The 19,738-nt window shown below is 41.1% G+C and overlaps 1 protein-coding gene across 3 annotated transcripts in view; it reads right to left on the bottom strand.

Moving 5' to 3' along the window:
* Window positions 1–19,738, bottom strand: part of ARHGAP6 (Rho GTPase activating protein 6) — a 251,129-nt gene that overhangs the window by 157,839 nt on the left and 73,552 nt on the right. The window contains exon 1 of one of the 3 annotated variants that reach the window (XM_077343249.1): window positions 3,490–3,614. The exons of the other annotated variants lie outside the window; for them this stretch is intronic. The gene's annotated coding sequence lies outside the window, so the exon portion shown is untranslated. Of the gene's footprint in view, window positions 1–3,489; window positions 3,615–19,738 lie in introns of those variants that run through there. 3 annotated transcript variants of the gene reach the window in all.

Below are 19,738 nucleotides of genomic sequence, written 5' to 3'. Positions count from 1 at the left end.
TCTTGGGCAGAAATGGAGCAAGCATGCCAAGCAGTGGCCTCATGAAATGATTGGTCAGAACACTTTGACACACATCACAGACTACGAGTGCAGGAGTGATTTTTTTTAATACCAAAACTTGGTAACCTGGGCCTGCAATGGGTTATTCTAGGTGGAAAACACAGTCAAATATCGATCCAAGAAGTCTTTACACGATTATTACTTTCATCAAGGGAGACATTGATTAAACAGTGCTTTAACTACCTTACAGTTAATATGTCATTTATCCTCATCATTCAGATTTGATGTTGCAGTATTATCCATCCAGGAGAATTATGTTTATTCTCATCCTGACAGCTGATATTGTATTTATTCTATTGATTATTCAATGTAGCATATTTATGGTTTCTTTCTCTATAGCAATCTCTGCCTCTATTGGCTTCCCTTTTATAAGGCTGGGGAGGCACTGGGCTTTCTTGAATAACTGCAAGCTTTAGTCACCAGGATGACAAATGTAACCTAAGTGCTGGAAATAAGGGTAAATACAAGGTTTAGAACCTTCTAAGCTTCCACTCAGATACCTTGGCTTAAGCAAACTATTAAATACAGCAGGGAAAATACAATTATTTACATAGAGTATGGTACTCCCAACCCCCAAGCTCCTTTCCCTTCCCAACCAAAGGTCCAGTAGACAGAGTCTCAGAAGTGGTGTTCCCATATTGAAGTTGGTCCAGTCGCAGTCCCTCAGAAGCAGGCCTCCAGGGAGAAGGAAAGTTCTCAGGGCCTCCCTCCTTACGAGTCAAGAAGAAATCATCTCCAGTTCAAAAGCAGATGGTCTGGGGGCTAACCACCTTCAGAAATGATTTTCATAAAGGGTAGACCTACACCAGACAAAGGTCTTCAGCCAAGGCCTTTTCACCAATCCTGTCCTTGGAGAGAAAACCAACTGGGCCTCATGCTCCACTCCCCCCTCCCCCAATTTCTCTTTTTCCCAGTCCTCCTACACATACTCCTCCCAATATGCAAATTAAGTAGTTTCATTGCTCCATCCAACAGCATATATCCCCAAAGCTCTACACACATACCTGTATGAGGTACATTAATCCTGAAGGATACAGGATGGGACTTTGCCTTCATCTCTCTCACTACCCATTGCCTACTCTGCTGCATCATTTCTTCTTGCAGTTTGCATGCCCCTGCTTCCCTTATCTATCATGCCCAAGCAGACTTACCTCACATCTTCCTGGTGTTGCTTTTGTGCTTAGATGCCTTAACCCAGCCTTTCTCAGCTATTTTACGATTGAGAAACCACTGAAACATTCTTCAGGCTTCAAGAATCCCCAAAAGTGGTGCAATCATGCAGAATATGGTTGGGAAGCATAGCTGCGTACACACACACTTGGAGCCCCTTCCCTTCCTACCCCCTCCTGGCCCATCACTGACCATTTTGGGAGGTGGTCAACAGGTGGTCAATATGGTCATATCACCCAATAAATGCTTAATAAATTTTTAAAAATATATTCACAATTCATTCTCATAGTCATTCAGGAATTTTAGGGTTGCCAAGAAACCCTGTTTGAGAAAGCCTACCTGAACTTCTTATGCCACCAAATGCTCTTGCCTCTTCTTCTTCTGCTACTGTTCAAGCTTAAATGGCTGCAATGTTATGTATGTTATACTGTTTAGAATCAATCCCATAAATTCTTCCATTGACTCTTATGTTAAATATGAGTGCCCTTTACTGTCTCAAAAAGAACCACTTTATTCTTTCTGTCTGGAATTTTGTCTGATTTGGACGGATGGTACAGATCTGAGAAAAGGTAGTGGATAATCAATGGGAAAGAATAACAAAATAGAGTTATGAAACAAAACAGTAATGAAAGAAATGTTAATAGCATTTCTCAATTGGTGAAGAGGGTAAATGGGCCCACAAACTCATAAAGTAGAATGTTCCTTTCTCCTCTTCTTTGTAGGAACATGAACAATACTAGGAGTTTGAATGTGAACTCTAATAAAAATTAGGTAGTCATCTTTCTGTCCTTTGTACTGACTATGGATCTGGCAATGATTTTCCCTGCAGGTTTTTGCCATGCAATATCTGGCATGGCATGTTTTTAGATAATAGAAAATGCACATCATAGGTATATAGGGCAGGATCTATAGCTCATAAGAATAAGATGTTTGCTAATTACATTCATGACTTCTTAAAGCAAAAAGCAAGCTAAAGTCAACAGTGTATAGTAATTTCATCCACACATTTGAATATAGCCATTAGCAACAAGGTTTAGACTAAGAGCTGTTGGAATATGCAAAATCTGTAGTGTGCATGATTCAAAGCCATATAAAGAATATCGTACAGGGGACACTGGAGGAGATTATGTATTTAGCATAGATAGATTAGGAATTTCCTAATGTTTCCCTAATGATAGGCTTATTTGGAGACTTCCTGCTCCTCTGATCAACTTCCTCCCTGCTTGCCTTCAGAGCAGACAGAATGAACAGAACAACTAGACAGTTAAGTCTCTTTCCTCTCTTTCTATACAAGAGAGGAAATAAAACTATTTTATTATTTTAAGCAGCTTGGTGCTTTACCCTTCTTTGCATATTTAAACTGCCCACAGGATAATATAAATTAAATATGCAAGGAAGCCGAGTGCTCTACACACCCTTGTCTCTGTCAAGGTAAACAAAAGATAACACAGAACCATGTAACACTGGCAGCTTATATAAAGGTGGGGATGGACAGAGAAGAACATGCAGGGCATTTATGGCCATTAAAAAGGAACTCATGAAAGGATCATTTAGACTGGAAAAGAAGACCAAGAAAGAATTACGGAAGACTCATTAAACTACCAACATTGTTTTTAATGGCTCAAATCCAAATCTAGTTTGGTAGGTAAACAGATCTAGATACTTCAAAGACCAATTCTCATAATTGTTCTACTTACGATTCTCAATTTTTTTCCTTCAGTTTACGGTAGGACTGGAGATGATGGCCAGGGAATCATTACCTATCAAGCTCCCTGGCTGATGATATATTGACCAAATGCTAGAAGCCATCACAGGATAGAATCACAGGCTGCACCATTTAGCCTGCAGTCATTTTAATCATTCTGCTATATCATTCTGTGATATAGCATTTAGTGTCCCAGCGCTTCCAGATTTTAACAGCAGTCTTTATAATTATCCACTTACAGTTAAATTTTGTGTTATCGATCACTTCAGTTACTTTTTGCCAACATAATCCAGAAATAATTTGGGAGCCAGTGTCACCAGCCAAGACTGATATGATTCCTATGATCCACTCCTGGAAACTTCCTGACTGCATCATCCTACATCAACTCAAGTTTCTGAATACTTTTCAAGGGCACCCCCATGTAGAGCACAATGCAGTAATCTTTCTAGATATAACCACAGCATATAGCACAGTGCCAGATCTTTTCTGCTCAGAAAGGCAACAGCTAGTTAAATAGTCAAAATCTGCACCCAAAAGCACCTCAGACTGCAAACCTTGTAGGGGAGTACAATCCCATCAGAACAAGTGACATCTTAAGTCCTGAGTCAGACCTTCCATTCATCAGTAGCACTTCTGTCTTGTTGAATTTACGCTTCCGTTTATTACTCACATCCACTCCAAAACTGCCTCAATGCATCAGTTCAGAGTTTTGACATCCTCCCTGAGATCAGCCAGAAGTGTAAATAGAGCTGACTGTTATCTGCATATTGGAGACAGCCCAGCCCAAATATTCAGATGACCTTATGCAGCAATTTTATGTTAATAGTGAAAAGCAAAGCAGATGAGATGGAGCCTTGCTAGACCCACAGATCAGAGGCAAGGGGCTGACAAGCAGTCTCCCCCCAGCACTGCCTTCTGAAATCTTCCAGTCTCAGTCATAAAAATATTCCAGAATGATACCATAACTGATGGTATCAAAAAGCACAGAAAGATTCAGGAGAATCAACAATCACACTCCCTCGGTCAGTTCCATAAACCAGGTCTGAAACCAGAATGGAAAGAATCCAAAGATCCAGAATTATATTTAACTCTGGATCAAGCCCCAAAGTATGAATTTTTAAAAAATCTACACAGTGGGCCAGGGATATGGAGGATTTTTCTGCAAATATTAGAAAGTTCCAGGTTTGCAGAAAAAGCTAAAATCTTTAAGGAATAAAATGAAAGCAACACCTGTAGCTTTATAAGTGCCTACTAATATCTCACAAGATGGCATTCTGAGATTTTTGTGGTCTTTATTGCCAAAATGATAAATATAGACAAGAAGGAAGAAAACAGAAAAATGAGAGGGCAAGCTGAAAGAGGGAGAACAGAAAAGGGCAGTTAGGTAGGGGGAGAAATGGGAAAAATAAAGGGAGGTGGGTAGCAGAGGAGAAATCAAGATAAAGGAAGAGGCTTTGGAGGTTGGCAAAAGGGAAGAAAGATGCAATATTGTGGGGATACAGGAAAAAAGAGATGTCCGTGAATCCAAGCAGGTCCCACACTGTTGTGTCAACAAATATCTATATAGCAGTAAATTTAAGAACACCCTAGGGACAAAAAGACACTTACTGAAAGCATGGGAAATAATTTTAAAATCTCTTTGGTTTGAGCTATAAAAGTAGTGGCAACAATAATATATGACTATTTTTTCTCCCAAAAAGAGAGGATCTTATGAACACACACTGACTTTTACTCCTGTTTATCTGATGTTCAAGTCATGATTGTGAAAAATACACAGGATTTATTATTGACTTTTAAGCAGCTTGTTTTCATTTCCACTTCCAGGAATCCTAGCAGATGACTTAGGTCTATTACCTTCCCAGCAGCACTAATCCTAACAACTAGACAGAAGTGTCTTTGCATAAAGGGTATGTTTTAGACATCCCTTACTGGAGATTTTACACTATGTTCCTTGGCCTAAGCATAAATTGTTTTTTCCCCTTTCGATAAATCATGCACTATTTTCTTTTGAGCAACACAGTTTCAAAATGGAGTCACTAGGCTTTAACTCCAGGCAATGACATGATACCTCCTAACACAGCTACTCTCAAAACCCACCCTAAAGAAATGCAAAGCAACTTGCTGATTAAAAGACTTTAAATCCAAAGCTTTAAAACATAAACATTTTTAAATTACCAGCTCAAATACATGACAACTCAAAAACCTCAAAGAACCCTACCAGCTGGTCCTGCTCCAAGTTTCAACATTACTCTTGAGGATACTTAAGTTGTTGATATTGACAGAGCGAGATTAATTTATTTAAATAATCTCTCTCTCTCTCTCTCTCTCTCTCTCTCTCACACACACACACACACACACACAGACATGCCAGTCTAAATCTTTCATATAAATCGATTTTCTAGTTTTATAGATTTCAAATCGAATCTAATTTTTGCCAGGATTACTAATTCATTTATTCATTCCTTACCCTCTTCCTAGTGACAGGGCAGATTACAACAATCAAATTTACAAAAATAAGATAAAATCAATATAGAAACTCAATTAAACCAGTTAATTTAAAGTATTAAAACATTAAAACTATTAGAAGAAGAAGAAGAAGAAGAAGAAGAAGAAGAAGAAGAAGAAGAAGAAGAAGAAGAAGAAGAAGAAGAAGAAGAATTGGTTCTTATATACCGCTTTTCTCTACCCAAAGGGGCCTCATACAATCACTTTCCTTTTCCTCTCCCCACAACAGTCACCCTGTTGTGAGGCTGAGAGAGCCCTGATATTACTGCTCAGTCATAACAGCTTTATCAGTGCCGTGGCGAGCCCAAGGTCACCTAACTGGTTGCATGTGGGGGAGTGCAGATTCATACCTGGCTCACCAGATTAGATGTCCGCACTCCTAACCACTACATCAAGCTGTCCAGTTTTCATTATCTTGTCAGAAAGGGCAGGAGGAGGATCATAGGCTTCTTTAGCTGGAGTAAACAAACAAGAACCTTTTAATTATGTTCTTTGTTTGCACCTAGCGACTGACAATGTAACACTCCGTTACAATGCTCCTCTGAAAGAGGTTTCCTTTACAACAAAATAAAAACTTAACTGGACACTTTTTTTATCCTAACATGTTATATTGGCTGAACTGGAAAAAAAAAACATTGCAAGGGCAAAATCTTTAAATTTAGGGGAGTGTTTCATGCCCTTACCCCACCTTTTTGAAGGAAAACACGTTTTATGGTACCTTATTTACCAATGCACTGAAAAGACTATGTTGTAGATCCACCCGTCTGTGATTTTTCTCCTTCATCCCAAAAATTATACTGAGGCAAAATGAATTTTTATGCTAGTCAAAGGAATCCACTACAGCTACAATTCGAGAAGTCACGAATGCAAAATAAATTCTATTCACAAACACAACTACCACTGAACACAAATTAGGCTCATGCTGTGAGGTGAAAAATTTTACAGACTGGGTGCTCATGCAAGAATTCTACAAGAAGTAACCTTTTATTTCTGCTCACAATCAGAACATATAAAACTGCAGATGATATAAAAGTCACTAGATTACACTGGATCTGTCATAACCTCTCAAGGTGTATCTAAGTCACCTGGTCATCTCCAACAAATCCTTACTACAGCATTCTTGGTTCATTTTGTGTCCATACAAACATTTGGACTGTTTAATGTATAGTAAGGTCAAATCTCAATGTGAAATCTGTTTCATAGTCTGGGGAGACTGGTTCTTCTACAAACAGATAACCACCATTGTATACAAAGGGTAAATCTTCTACTACCACAAGAAGTAGTCTTGATACTGTTGCTTGTATTTCGTAAAATAGTACAATTGAGACAGCATTGTTGACCTTTGTTTTTATTTACGAAGTATTAGCTCTTAAGTTTCATTTCCATTAACAGAGAAGTCATCTCACAAAAAGAGTCTTTTGTGATAAGACTCTCACTTAGCAGAATGCATATTTGTGAACCAAGAATTCATAGGAAAAGGAATGTAGGCTAAGAAAATTTATTTTATTTATTTATTTTTTAAATGAAGGTGTAGGACAGGAGAATATTAATAGACTGAGATTTAGATGCCACCACTTTGGGCAGGAATCAGGTCTTAAACATTTTAGAATGTTTTATGAACCCTGGTATGTCAAGAATTGTCCTAGCCCAGCCTATACATAGAAGGAAAACTCCTTGATGAAGGATGGCTCTTCAGTCTCTACTATGCCTGAAACTAGGAAGATCTTTGGGAAGAGTCAGTTAGACCCATTCTGCACGGCATTGGCCATACCATGCCACCAGAGGTGCACACTGCAGAGAAGAAAACTCCACAGTTTACTGTGTCCCCAGGCACCGAAATTTGTCCTGCTGGGGGGGGGGGGAACAGTGGCATAATAGTTCTATCGCATGAGGCATACAACCAACAAATGAAAACATCCCTAGTGGAATGTACCAGGAATTAAAATATTTCCATATGTATGCATTATTAGACATCTTGCAGAGAAACCCTTATTCAAGCTTAAGGTCTGGAAGGTCCCAAAAGGAAACTGGTTCCCTGGCAATTACACGTTTCTTCTACAACAACCAGTACGTGCCAGCAGCCCTCAAAGTATTCAGTGGGAAACTATTACATGCCCAACTGCTCTATGGCATTCCTATTTGGATCAATGCTTTTAACCAAGCAGTCGAAAGACTCCAATCCGTCTTCATAAAATCCTTGGGACCCCGAACTGTGTTCTTATGCAGTCCTATGTATAGAAACCAGCCAAAGACTATTGGAAACCGGAGCATGATTTGACTCAATTAAACGCAGACTGTTAGACATAGAACTGCAGGTACTTAGCAGTAAAGCTAGAAATGTTTGCTCGCCGTTGAGTTTGGTGAATCTCACCAAGCTCTCAGCCCCTAGCTGCGTATTTCTATCATTTAATCATCCCACAACAGCGTAGAGCATTCACGTTAGCTAGAACTAATGCTCTACCTTCTGTTGTGCTATATGGGAGATTTCAACAGATCCCGCATTCAGCTTGGTTGTGCCCCTGTGGACAATGCTGCATAGAATCAATTACACATTTTTTCTTCCATTGTCCATTTTACTCCTCGATCCGAACTAAATGTCTTAACTCACTGCTGTGTAAAAGAGAAATGCATTCCAATGAACGTAAGATTCAGTTTCTTTTGACATCCCAGAGCACTGATATAATTGAACCAGTTGCAAAGTTTTTATACCTTGCCATGAGAGATTGTGAATGTATTTTGTCTTACTCTAAAGCATGATCTCTGCCTTTGTTTTCTCTGTATAGCAGTGGATCCTTTTGCACTTTTCCTCCTTATATTGCACTTTTATATGCTATTAAAGATTTGTTGTTGTTGTTAGGAAGGCAAGTGGTCTTAAACCTGGACACCATATCTGTCATTTAATAATTCAGGATAGTACTGAAGATGCTGCTGTTTTATTCTAGTGACAAGAACTAGAGCATCACAGAATGTCATGTCTTAGTAATGGGAAGGACTTTTAAAAAATTTTCTCCATCATATCACTTTCCTGCCTTTTCAGCAGCTTTTCCCAATGCTTTCTTTACATTTTGGCCTCCTTGCTGCCTACATGTTCCAGCCAATGACTTCATTTCCTCTTTGTCCCTCTATGTAGCTCTTGAACTTGTTGCGAGCCATTACTTAACACTGTGTATCACGTTTGCTATATAGGTTAGTTGGTTGTTACCTATGTAGAACCATATCAAATCTCTACTAAACTGAGATAAAAGATTCTTCCTCCATGAACTCTTGGATTTATTAAAGATTGTCAACTCAGGCACAATGCCTAGAGTAAGCAGCACTCCTATTAATAAGGCACATCACTGGATGTTATACTAATGGAACAGCTGCCTGCATGCTGATTTGTGACACATGTCACCTGGACATAACCCACCGTAGTACATCTTATGGTATGATGTATCTTTGGGCTAGTGTTTTCTATAATATTTTAAATAAATAAATCTTTATTTTTCTATCCCACCTTTCCCATGAGGCTCAGGGCAGAAATAAATAAATGCATGGAACAATGTAATGCTGTATTCATACACCAAATAGAATGGAGATTTCCAAACATTACACAATTACTTTGTAAGAACAGTAAACCATTAACTTTCCAACATCCCTGAATTATGTTACGGCTGCTGAGCAAGGGCTCTCTACTATGTTTGCTCCCCCACCTCAACATGACTATCACCAGCAGTCTGCTTGAATGAAGTAGTCCAATCTTGAACAATTACTTTTCAAAATAAAACAACGAAGACTAAAATAGAAAAGGTCACATGCATAAGTTCAGTCCTATTCTTTCTGTTATCACATTGACAGCAAAACAAGCCATTTCAGCAATTGATTTCAACAGTGAAGTGACCGAGAACTGACAGGTAAGTTCCCAGTTACTTATATTAAAACATTATGATAGCCTTCCTGTTGAGTTGCCTTTCCCAGATGCATTTTATACACTGAAGCCATGCAGGTTTGGAAAAAGACAATAAACTCTCCCTTGGAGTTGAACTAACAAGAGCCAAGAAGGAACCAATTCTTTGGCAAAATCCACTAGCTAAAATTTACAGTGGTCAAATGTCATTGTATCAATAAATATCATCCAGAGGTAAAGTTTCTAGGGATTTGAAAGGTTTTCAAAAAATTAAAGAACATTTCAAGAAGAATGCTTACATGCAAAAAGTGCATAATGTGTAAGATTACCATACACCATTTTTTAAAAAAGTAATATATACCTTAGTTAGCAATAATACATAAAGCAGTACAATTTGGCATATTTATGAAAGCAATGTTTGCAGTTAAACAATAGTTACAAATATAGAATCATCGCTGTGCTAAATCAAAAGGACTATTCTATTCCTGGTTCAGAAACAGCACGCAGGCTTCATCATCCTCATAATATAAAGATTCTTGCAGCCAGCTTTTAGGAGTATCCTCTGGAGCTCTGAAATACAACAATTCAATTGCACCTTCTTCACAAAAGCATGCGGTACAGGGCTAAGTAGAGGTCAGCCTCCCAAATGACCATTAGCTGGATTCCCAAATTGCTAGCATAGACAAAAGAGATGTGCGGAGGAGCATTTCAGAAACTTGGTGGGATGAGAACAGTCAGCAGGATAACATGGTTCCTGGATATAAATTATATTGAAGGACAGGGCAGGAAGGGTCTGAGGTGGAGAAGCTCTGTATATCAGGGCAGGAAGGGTCTGAGGTGGAGAAGCTCTGTATATCAATCATGTGGCTGTGTGTGGAAGCTGTGACAGTTTACTAATGTAATAGGATTAACTTTTGCTTATGTATTCCTACTGTTATGATGGTCAGTTCTTAGTCTGAGGAAGAGTGCTTGCACTTGAAAGCTCATGCCTTGAATAAATCTCTGTTGGTCTTAAAGGTGCTACTGGACTCTGATTTTATTGTGCTACTTCAGACCAACACGGCTACTCATTTGAATCTATCCTCAAAGAGAGTATAAAGTTAAGTAAGACTAAGGGCCATTCCGCATGACTAAAATGTAGCAGAAGTCTTACCTTTGGTACAAATTCAACGTTCTGCATGACGTCGCACACAATCTGCAACACTCCTGCAACACTCCCGCAAAAAGCGCTTTGTTGTAGCACTTTTCGGGAAATCGGGAAAAGTGGATTCCCCCTGAAAAAATCGCTACACTTCTGCGCACAAGCTGCAACAAACCAGCGAAAGACATGTGCATTCTCAATGTAGCAGTAAAAAGAAAGTCCCTCCCCCACTCTCGCCCCCAAACTTCCGGAGAAGCGATAGCCATTTTTTTTCCTTAGACCTGCAAAAGCAAAGAACAAGCGAGGCTTCATTGGCTAAAGTCCCTCCACAGAAGTGATTTAAAGTTAAAAAAAACCTCCCTAAGTTTCCAAGCACAACACAGCCCCCTGTTCGGCACTGCCCATAATTTCGGCCACAAATCACACCCGTGGGGGGGGGGTTCTACTTGAGGAGGGTGTAAACAATTAATCGCCAGCTCCTACGCCAGCAAAAAGGTCTTTCTGATGCAACGATTGTTGCATATTTGTTGCACAGGTGTGTTTTTTTTTTTAAATAGTTTTTAAAGGGAAAGGGGCTTTTCGGGAGCATGAACACAACAGCCCATTGGCTGTTCCATTTGATTGATGGTCTAATAATTAAACCGAACAGAGTAACAGACCTATCCACTTGCAATATGATAAATATATTCATAAAAGAAAGAAAAATGTACTGAAGAATAATGTCCTAAAGACGCAGAGATAGGGAGCTCTCTTTACTTATTGCATTTAGTGTTATAATTTCTTTTGATACTGTAATAATAATTCTTATTTAATGTTCAGGACTTGTCACTGATGAAAGAATCTCACTGAAAATGGACATTATCTGGATTCCGTTTTGACAGAAGTCCTAAAGAATAAAGAAACAAGGAAAACTACAAAAATAGGACATTTTTCTTTCTTTTATGAACATATTTATCATATTGCCAGTGGATAGGTCTGTTTCTCTCTGTTCCGTTTGATTGACGGCCAAGGGTGGGAAGAAGCGCAGAAATTGTTGCGATTCCAGTGAGATTGCATTGTTGCGATTCCAGTGAGATGGTAAACCTGTGGGGAATGAATGAAATGCTACTGGGACTACTATATTCCACTAAAAATAAAGGTATGCGGAATGATGAAATTCCACTATTTAATATAGCGTTTCTGCATTCTGTGAAAAATTGGCAACATTGGTCCTTGTGCGGAATGGCCCTAAGAATGTAAGAAAAATAGATTCCCTTACAGAAATGCTATGGGTATCAATAGTGTGCCCAGAAGGTAGCTTAACTATGGGAGTTTCAAATGGGTAGCCATGTTGTTGTTGTTATGTGCGAAGTCGTGTCCGACCCATCGCGACCCCATGGACAATGATCTTCCAGGCCTTCCTGTCCTCTACCATTCCCCGGAGTCCATTTAAGTTTGCACCTACTGCTTCAGTGACTCCATCCAGCCACCTCATTCTCTGTCGTCCCCTTCTTCTTTTGCCCTCGATCTCTCCCAGCATTAGGCTCTTCTCCAAGGAGTCCTTCCTTCTCATGAGGTGGCCAAAATATTTGAGTTTCATCTTCAGGATCTGGCCTTCTAAAGAGCAGTCAGGGCTGATCTCCTCGAGGACTGACCGGTTTGTTCGCCTTGCAGTCCAAGGGACTCGCAAGAGTCTTCTCCAGCACCAGAGTTCAAAAGCCTCAATTCTTTGACGCTCGGCCTTCCTTATGGTCCAACTTTCGCAGCCATACATTGCAACTGGGAAGACCATAGCCTTGACTAAACGCACTTTTGTTGGCAGGGTGATATCTCTGCTTTTTAGGATGCTGTCTAGATTTGCCATAGCTTTCCTCCCCAGGAGCAAGCGTCTTTTAATTTCTTTGCTGCAGTCCCCATCTGCAGTGATCTTGGAGCCCAGGAAAATAAAATCTGTCACTATCTCCATTTCTTCCCCTTCTATTTGCCAGGAATTGAGAGGGCCGGATGCCATGATCTTTGTTTTCTTGATGTTGAGTTTCAAGCCAACTTTTGCACTCTCCTCCTTCACCCGCATCAACAGGCTCTTTAGTTCCTCTTCACTTTCTGCCATTAGAGTGGTATCATCTGCATATCTGAGGTTGTTGATATTTCTCCCTGCAATCTTGATCCCAATTTGTGACTCCTCTAATCCCGCATTTCTCATGATGTGCTCTGCATACAAGTTAAATAGGCAAGGCGACAGTATACAGCCTTGCCGAACTCCTTTCTCAATTTTGAACCAGTCAGTGATTCCATGTTCAGTTCTCACTGTTGCTTCTTGACCTGCATATAAATTTCTCAAGAGACAAATAAGATGCTCTGGTATTCCCATCTCTTTAAGAACTTGCCACAATTTGTTGTGCTCCACACAATCAAAGGCTTTAGCATAGTCAATGAAGCAGAAGTAGACGTTCTTCTGGTACTCCCTAGCTTTCTCCATGATCCAGCGTATGTTGGCAATTTGATCTCTAGTTCCTCTGCCTCTTCGAAATCCTGCCTGTACTTCTGGAAGTTCTCGGTCCACATATTGCTGGAGCCTAGCTTGTAGGATTTTGAGCATAACTTTGCTAGCATGAGAAATTAATGCAATGGTGCGGTAGTTTGAACATTCTTTGGCATTGCCCTTCTTTGGGATTGGAATGTAAACTGACCTTTTCCAATCCTGTGGCCATTGTTGAGTTTTCCAAATTTGCTGGCATATTGAGTGTAGCACTTTTACTGCATCGTCCTTTAAGATTTTGAATAGTTCAACTGGAATGCTGTCACTACCACTAGCTTTATTGTTGCTCAGACTTCCTAAGGCCCATTTGACTTCACATTCCAGGATGTCTGGCTCCAGGTCAGTAACTACCCCATTGTGGTCATCAGGGATGTTAAGCTCGCTCTTGTATAGTTCTTCTGTATAATTTTGCCACCTTTGTTTGATCTCTTCTGCTTCTGTGAGGTCCCTACCATTTTGGTCCCTTATCATACCCACCTTTGCATGAAACGTTCTCTTCATATCTCCAATTTTCTTGAAAAGATCTCTGGTCCTCCCCATTCTATTGTTTTCTTCTATTTGCTTGCACTGTTCATTTAAGAAGGCATTCTTATCTCTTCTAGCTTTTCTCTGGAATTCTGCATTCAATTGGGTGTATCTTTCTCTTTCTCCCTTGCCTTTCACTTCCCTTCTCTCCTTAGCTATTTGTAAAGCTTCCTCAGACAGCCATTTTGATTTCTTGCATTTCTTTTTCTTTGGGATGGTTTTAGTTGCTACCTCTTGTACAATGTTACGAACCTCCGTCCATAGTTCTTCAGGCACTCTGTCTGTCAGATCTAATTCCTTAAATCTATTTGTCACCTCCACTGTGTATTCGTCAGGGATATGATTTAGTTCATACCTGAGTGGCCTAGTGCTTTGCCCTACTTTCTTCAATTTAAGCTTAAATTTTGCAACAAGAAGCTCATGATCTGAACCACAATCAGCTCCTGGTCTTGTTTTTATTGACTGGATAGAACTTTTCCATCTTTGGCTGCAGAGCACATAGTCAATCTGATTTCTGTGTTGACCGTCTGGTGATGTCCATGTGTAGAGTCGTCTCTTGGGTTGCTGGAAAAGAGTGTTTGCTATGACCATTGTATTCTCTTGACAAAATTCTACCAGCCTGTGCCCTGCTTCATTTTGTACTCCAAGGCCAAACTTGCCTGTTATCCCGGTTATCTTTTGGCTTCCTACTTTAGCATTCCAATCCCCCATGATGATAAGCACATCATTTTTGGGCGTTGCTTCTAGAAGGTGTTGTAGGGCTTCATAGAACTGATCAACTTCATCCTCTTCAGCAGCAGTGGTTGGGGCGTAGACCTGGATCACTGTGATGTTGAATGGTTTGCCTTGGATTCGAACTGAGATCATTCTGTCATTTTGGGGATTGTATCCCAAGACTGCTTTTCCTACTCTCTTATTGATTATGAAGGCTACTCCATTTCTTCTGCGAGATTCTTGTCCACAGTAGTATACCTGATGGTCATCTGAATTAAATTCACCCATTCCTGTCCATTTTAGTTCACTGATTCCTAAAATGTCGATGTTCAGTCTTCTCATTTCTTGTTTAACCACGTCCAGCTTGCCTTGATTCATGGATCTGACGTTCCAGGTTCCTATGGAATAAAAATCTTTACAGCATCGGACTGTCTTTTCGCCACCAGTTACTTCCACAACTGAGCGTCCTTTCGGCTTTGGCCCAGCCACTTCATTCATTCTGGCGCTACTCGTACTAGCCATCTGCTCATCCCCAGTAGCATATTGGACACCTTCCGACCTGAGGGGCTCATCTTCCAGCGTCATATCGTTATGCCTATTGGAACTGTCCATAGAGTTTTCATGGCAAAGATACTGGAGTGGTTTGCCATTTCCTTCTCCAGTGGATCACCTTTTGTCAGAGCTCTCAGCTATGACCTGTCCGTCTTGGGTGGCCCTGCACGGCATAGCTCATAGCTTCACTGAACTACGCAAGCCCCCTTGCCACAACAAGGCAGCGATCCTTGAAGGGGAGGGGTAGCCATGTAGCACAATACAATCAGAGTCCAGTAGCACCTTTAAGACCAACAAAGATTTATTCAAGGCATGAGCTTTCAAGTGCAAACACTCTTCCTCAGATCAAAGTTTAGAGGATGATGTAAAAATAGCAAAATAATTAAGAAAAGCAGATAGATTAACGACTTGTGCCATACAGTGGTCCCCAACCTTTGTATCACCGGGAACCGGTCGACGCTTGACAATTTTACTGAGGCCCAGGGGGGGTAGTCTTTTGCCGAGGGACATCGCTGCTGCCTGAGCTCTGCTTGCTTTCCCGCCGGCATCCCTGACTTCCCACCGTCCCCTGGGGGGCACTGCCAGCAGCAGCTGTGCAGTGCCACGCCGAGGGGGAGCCCTAGCCATGGCGGCCACCGGAGAGCACTAAAGGTGAGCCGGCGGCAGAGTGGAAGGGCAGCCCCTGAGGCAGCAGCCAGAGAGGAGGACGAGGAGGATCCACGGACCGGTACCGGTCACCGGACCGGGGGTTGGGAACAACTGCCATAAAAGGTGGCTTTAATTACCCACATATTCATTAGATCTATTTGTGTTCAAATCAGGAGAAAAAGATTGGATTTCCAGATACTCTCAATGTGATTAAACCTTCCAGAGGGAAGGTGACCCTAGACTTGATCCTAAGTAAAGGTCAAAACCTGGTAAGATATGTAAATATGATATCACCAGTTGGGAATAGTGACCATAATGCTAATAAATTAAACATTTATGTAAATAAGGAACTTCCCCCAAAAGACCAATACAATGCAGTCTAACTTTAGAAGAGGTAACTTCTGTCAAATGAGGCGGCTTATGAAGTAGAAACTGAAAAGGAAAGGTGAAGAGATTCAAATACCTTCAGGAAGCTTGAAGACTATGTAAAGTTAAAATCCTAGAAGCTCAGATAAAATGTATATTACAGATTAGGAAAGATACAAATAGGTCGAGGAAGGTTATAAATTCACTGGCCACAAGGCAAAAGAGATTGTTTCGCCATCCTTTCCTCATCCATGAAGGACAAATTCATTTGTGTCTACATCAGTCTTCTGTTTTGACCATATTTTGAGGAATAATGAGGAGAAAGCCATCTTGGTGTAGTGGTTAAGGGGGGTGGCCTTTAATCAGATTCCACTCTTTTCCACATGCTGCCAGGTGGGTGACCTTGGACCAGTCACAGTCCTTTTAGAGCTTTCCCAGCCTCAACTAACAGGTGCCTGTGTCTGTTGTAGGGAGTCGAAGGGCAGGTGATCGTAAGCTGCTTTGAGACTCCTTCAAGTAGTAAAAAGTGGGGTATCTTCTTCGAAATCAGAGAACAGAGAGTTAATGAAAAATCTATAAATTGCTGTAATCTCAAGAACAGGCAATCCTACCAACATCACCATTAGGGCATGGGGCTAGAACAGTGGTCCCTAACCTGCGGGCCGCGGCCCGGTGCCGGGCCGCGAAGGCCATGGCGCCGGGCCGTGGCTCCCTCTCCCCGCCCCCCCCCGCAGTAAAAAACTTCTTACTGCGGGAGGGCGGGGAGAAGGAATTGGGGCCGGGCCGCGGCCCGATGCGGGGGCGCAGCCCGATGTGCGGGCGCGGCTCGTGGGCGCGGCCCGATGCGGGGGCGCGGCCCGCATGCACGGCCCGATGCGTGGGCACGGCCCGCGGGCGCGGCCGATGCATGGGCGTGGCCCGCACGCGGGCCGCGGGCCGCACCCCAATGCCCTGCCGGTCCCCAACCTCAGAAAGGTTGGGGACCACTGGGCTAGAAGACTGTGTATTTTAGCCTCCACTATATAAGCTTGTTCAATCAAATGCTTGTACAGGAAGGGCAGAAAACCTCCAGGAAGCTAAAACAAAATCCTGAGCAGAGGCAAAATAAAGAACACTCAATGTAGACACTCAAATGCTTTGGTTTTAGGTTTGCAGCCATTTTGAAAACAGGTCCCCTTGAGAACAGATTCATTCATGTAAGAAGTGTTTTGGAAGACATATCCACTACTATTATTGTGGATTAGCTAATGGATGACTTTCTGAAGCACAATATTAAAAGATTTGTTGATTTCCTTTGGTGTCCTCACCACTGATGAAAGCTACTTGATGAAAGCTATTTTTATCTGGACTGCATTTTGGTGAAGATGTAAACACATCCACATTGAGAAAAGGAAACCACAAACACAATCAAGAATTCATATTTTGGTATTTACATTGAGTGTACTTTGTATTGCCTCTGCTCAGGGCTTCATTTTAGCTTGTTGTATGTATACTGAGGAACTACTTGTTCTCCTATCTAACGTGCAGGTAGGGCATGGAGATACCCTGGAATTACAACTGACCTCCAGATTAACTCTGGAGAAAATAGCCACTTTTAGAGGTGGATTAGCATTATACCTGGCTGAGACCCCTCTTGTCCCAAACCCCACCCTCTCCAGGTTTCACCCCCAAACCTCTAGGAATTTCCAACCAACAGGAGTTATCAAGCCTATGTACAGACCATATGTGTGTTTTTTATTTGTTCATTACATTTTTATATAATTTGAATTTTCAAAGCCTAATTTCTGTGCATATCATGGCTAATTCAATTAGGCTTTCTGAAAAGCAGCTGGGGAGGAGCTGTAGATGCTCTCACCATCCCCAAAGGATGCACTTCTGTAAGTGCAAGAAATCCTTGTGCTGGCTAGTATAAGTGACGAAGGAGATGTAGCACTAGCATGAAGCCTGTAACACAGTGGAAGATACTCTCTTAGATGTGGTTACAGAGAAAGGGAGAAACTCTAGGATTTGGGGGGAGAGGAAGACAGGCAGCCCATCACTGGGTGGAGAACCAGAATGGCGGCAGACCCCTCCTAGCTTGCGGAGCCCGTTTCCTCACAGCTTTTGAAGTTTAATTTGACTTTGTAGGTTCTTATCAACAAATTTCCTGTCCCTGCCCTTTGATGACAGTACTGTTTTCAAGAACCAGGAGTTCAGTTGTCAGATTTTTAAAAGCCATTTCTGGAACCTGTTGCTAAGCCAGCAAAGCTCTTAAGGTCCATCAGACAATATCCGGGGAAATATCCTGCTGTTACCAGGGGAATGAGAAAAATCATTCACTTGTTGATAATTACTGTTTCAGATCCAACACAACTAAAACGGTTTCAACCTTTAAAAATATCAGAGCTGCTTTAGAATAGTTTAATATTATCTTTGAAATCTATGTACAGGGTATTTTTTAATCACAATTTTACCACAACAAGGAGTTCAATAGGGCCTTGTGAGGTAGGTGCGGGCTAAGAAAATTGACCAATCCATGGTCACCCACTAAGTTTCACGGCAGAACAGGGATCTGAACCTTTATTTTCAAAATCCGTTATACAAGCTTTGAAACTGTATGTCAATAGGGAAGCCAACTTGAACAGTGCTTTCCATAATTAGGAGTAGGATGGAAAGCTATTATTTTAACTGTACAGCTTGCCACCATTCATATACTGCAGTGGTCCCCAACCTTTTTATCACCGGGGGCCACTCAACACCTTTTACTGAGGCCCGGTGGGGGGGGGGGGTAGTTTACTCCTCTACTCTCAACCACTGCCCTAACGCTCTCTGGTCGCTATGGTAATGTTTAAACATCCCTTCAAAATAAGATACAGACACACCACAACAATGAAGTGTGTTGTAAAGGGCTGGCGGGGATGAAGTAAAGGGCCGGGGGAGGGGGGAGAAGGCGTCCTTCGGGGCCCACCTCCAATTAGTCGAAGGACCACATGTGGTCCGAGGCCCACAGGTTGGGGATCGCTAATATACTGGATTCCATCTGCACAGCTGTGAAGGAGCAGCAGAATATTCCTGGACAGTCTTACAGTAGGATTCATGTTAGCTTCTTTTGTCCTACATAATGGTGAACCTTGGACATGGCATAAACCACAAACTTGACATGTTCCTGAAGTATATCCAAAAGAATATTTGCAATTACAGTCTCAAAAGATTTTATTTATATATATATATATATATATATATATATATATATATATATATATATATATATATATATATATATATATATATATATATATATATATATATATATATATATATATATATATATATATATATATATATATATATATATAAAAGGCAGTGTGGACTGCATAGGGACACAGAAAACTTTCAAAATGCTTAATAAGAACAGTGTAAAGTAGTAAAGGACACAAACTTTAAAACTCTGCACATCCATTGCCTCCATAAATCTGTACACTGGGGTCAGTCTGCAGAAGTGTTTGCAGAAGGAACATTCTATAAACCACAATCAGTTCTTTCCCTGGCCCCTGGGCTTTTAGAGCTCAGAAATAAACAGAAAAAGTACACGGTTTAGAAATAAATAAAACAGACAGGGACTGCTGGATCTTGGGCCAACTGACGATGTGGCTTGCCCTGTCCTTTCCTGGACCCTTCATCCTGTGTTGCACCCACAATTAAAGTCAGTGGGTGCACTGGAATATTAGATGGGCTGCCACAGGTACAGACAGACCTCCAGACCACTAGTCGCCTTCTCCATCAGCATTTGCACTGCAGCCCTGACCTCTCCCGACCAAACAGGTACAACTGTATACAAGAAAAGCTCTGGGAATACAGACCATTTGAAATATCTTCCTTTGTCACCTTCTCTCAATATTCTTTGCTTTGAAAATCCATTACAAATATATTTTATTTGCACATTTATTCCTCCATCTGCATCAGTAGATG

This window comes from Paroedura picta, chromosome 6 (assembly GCF_049243985.1).
Source record: "Paroedura picta isolate Pp20150507F chromosome 6, Ppicta_v3.0, whole genome shotgun sequence".
Taxonomy (NCBI): Eukaryota; Metazoa; Chordata; class Lepidosauria; order Squamata; family Gekkonidae; genus Paroedura; species Paroedura picta.
Note: the sequence above shows the minus strand (reverse complement) of the source record. Positions and strands in the feature narration are given on the sequence as shown.